Raw genomic sequence first — 2,798 nt, 5'->3', positions numbered from 1 at the left:
CACACCCCCTACTGTCCTCTGAAGTCGTCGTTTTAGTTTTCTCTCCTTTTTTTTTAAATGTGTGCGGCGGAACAGGGATGGGAAAAAGAAGAATAGGCTGGTAGAAAATGAAATAGGGTTTTGGGTATATATGATGGTCGTTTTTTAGTAATAGACTCTCTAACAAATTTTGTATAAGAGGCACACCCCCTACTGTCCTCTGAAGTCGTCGTTTTAGTTTTCTCTCCTTTTTTTTTAAATGTGTGCGGCGGAACAGGGATGGGAAAAAGAAGAATAGGCTGGTAGAAAATGAAATAGGGTTTTGGGTATATATGATGGTCGTTTTTTAGTAATAGACTCTCTAACAAATTTTGTATAAAAGCCCATTTACTTTTCCTTATATATATCTTGCCAAAAACTTAGAATTATTACATGAAAGCTCAGAAGTAGAGGGGAAGTGGATAAAAAGTGGGGTCCACTTAAATTAAAGATTTACCAAGGGCAAATGAACTTAAATAATATAGCCTATTTCTATCCAAACAAATAATTAAATAAAAGAAGATGATGAAGTACTATTTCCTCTACTTCTAAAAATATATGAAACAAACAAAATAAGTACTACTTCCGCTACTTTCTATTTCTTAAATGAAGAAGTTATATTTTTGATCCACTTCTTACTTCTAATAGTTACGTCCATCCAAACGGGTCCTTAGTGATGACTCGCAGTCGCAGAGATGATGACGAAGTGCAACAAGGGCGAGGACGAGCAACGCTTGACAACGACGGGCAGCAACTCCTACCTGGTTGGAGTTGGTGGAGATGGCTGGGGTTAAGGTATGATCAGTTGACATTGAACTTTGATAAATTTGTGATTAATTTGTAATTTATGGATGGCTGATATTAATATGTGATCTGTGACTCTGATACCATGGTAATTAGGAAAAAAATAATATGTGTTTTTATTCTTGATCTAAGAATACGATACAAAATGTATAGACAATATATTGCTCCTAGTTGTAATAGAACTCATACTCGTAACTAGACATGTGACTAACCGGCTTAATATTGGGCATGTACATACATAGATATGAACTATCTTAACACATCTGTTGCTATGACCTAATTAATCACATGGGAGAAGGAATATCGGTATTAATTTTATGAAAATGTTGTTACTACCTCGTTTTTCGTTATTTCCGAAGTGAAGAAGAGATGATTACCTTGGTTCCTTCTTCTTAAAAATCTTTGCTAATGTCCTGAATGCATGTGCAGTTCATGCGCTCCACAAACGGCAGGACAACTCTTTCACCCTTTCAGCTCTCCAGAGATAAAGCATAACACTGTTCATCATACTTGCAGCTGGTCAAAGAGGGACTCTTCATTTTATGAAGGGTTAACACCTAGTTGATTTGTCCAACATAAAAAAGTAAACAAGGTTGACATGTTTCAAAATTATAACAAGATATTTTAAAACCTCCTCTGAAATTTTCTAAATATTAAAAGAAAGTTATTTTGAAAATTTTGTAGGGATTTTTTTGTCAAGCTTGCAAATCTTAAGGGAAATTTCTGTGACTTCTCCTTAGTGTAGTTATTAATTAATAGATCTATCACCTTAATTCTTCTCTACACTAAACATGTAACCAAGATAATCTCCCCCCCCCCAACCACCGCCCTCACCCCCTCTCCTCGCTCTTTTAAGCACTTCGTAGGCAGGGATTAGGGTGCCAAAACCGCGGAGCCCGGCCCGGGCCCGGGCCCGGGTCGCCGTTGACGAGCCCTGTCCGGGCCCGGCCCGGGCCCGGAACAGTGCCCAAATTGGGCACTGGGGCTTCGAATGGCCGGGCCGGCCCGGCCCGGCCCGGGTCAAATCTGGCCTAACGGCCAGATTTGACCTTTTGACCGTTTTGCCCCTTAAAACGGTCAAAAAACAGCTATTTTTCGAGGTTTTTTTGGTCATTTACCTAGGGGGCTGCTTCTATAAATAGAGGAGGGGTTTCAATTCATTTCCTCACAACAAAACTCATCTATTTCTCTCTCTACTACTCTCTTATACTATCTCATACTAATAAACTATCCTATAATCTTTTGTATTTTCTAATACTTCCAACAAATAGCTTCTGGGTCTGATTATGAAGAGCAACATGCATCTCCTACCGATCCAGAGATGAGTCCTCCTACAACAACTCCTCCTCATCCTACCGGTGTTAATCCTGAATCTGGTGGCGACGAATCTACGGCACCAAGAGCTCCAAAAAGGCCGAGGTCTGATGTATGGAATTTTTTTGAGAAGATAGACGTCACCAAGGATGAACACGGTAGGATCATCTCTCAGAATGCGAAATGTGCGTTGTGCGGCCAGATATTCAAAGCTCATCATAAGAGCGGCACCAACCATCTCAAACGGCATATTGAAAAACACAACAAAGGCCAAAATCTACAAGGTGATATCCGGCAGTCTATGCTTTCCCAATCATCCTCTTCAGGTACCCTCGGCAGTTGGAATTATGACGCTGCCCGATGATGGGCAGAAATCCGCAAGCGCACGGACTCGTTGTAGCTATCAAGGTCGATCCCACAAGGACTAGGGTTAATTACCAAATCTCACGTTATTCGACTAGCTAAATCAATGAGTAAATTAGAAGAGATTTAATAAAAAAATAAAATAAACAACTAATCGGATGGAATTCAATATAATGAAGGACTAGGATTGGGTTATCACCACAACTTAGGTGTTCAATGATGAATTATTTCAATTCTTGGTGTTGGTTTAATCTAGAAAGGGTGAATTAGCCTAAATTAATCTAAAGCCTCTTTCAAGG

The sequence above is a fragment of the Asparagus officinalis genome, chromosome 2, assembly GCF_001876935.1.
Source record: "Asparagus officinalis chromosome 2, Aspof.V1, whole genome shotgun sequence".
NCBI classification, from domain to species: domain Eukaryota; kingdom Viridiplantae; phylum Streptophyta; class Magnoliopsida; order Asparagales; family Asparagaceae; genus Asparagus; species Asparagus officinalis.
The sequence above is the reverse complement of the archived record's forward strand: the minus strand, read 5'-3'. Positions refer to the sequence as shown.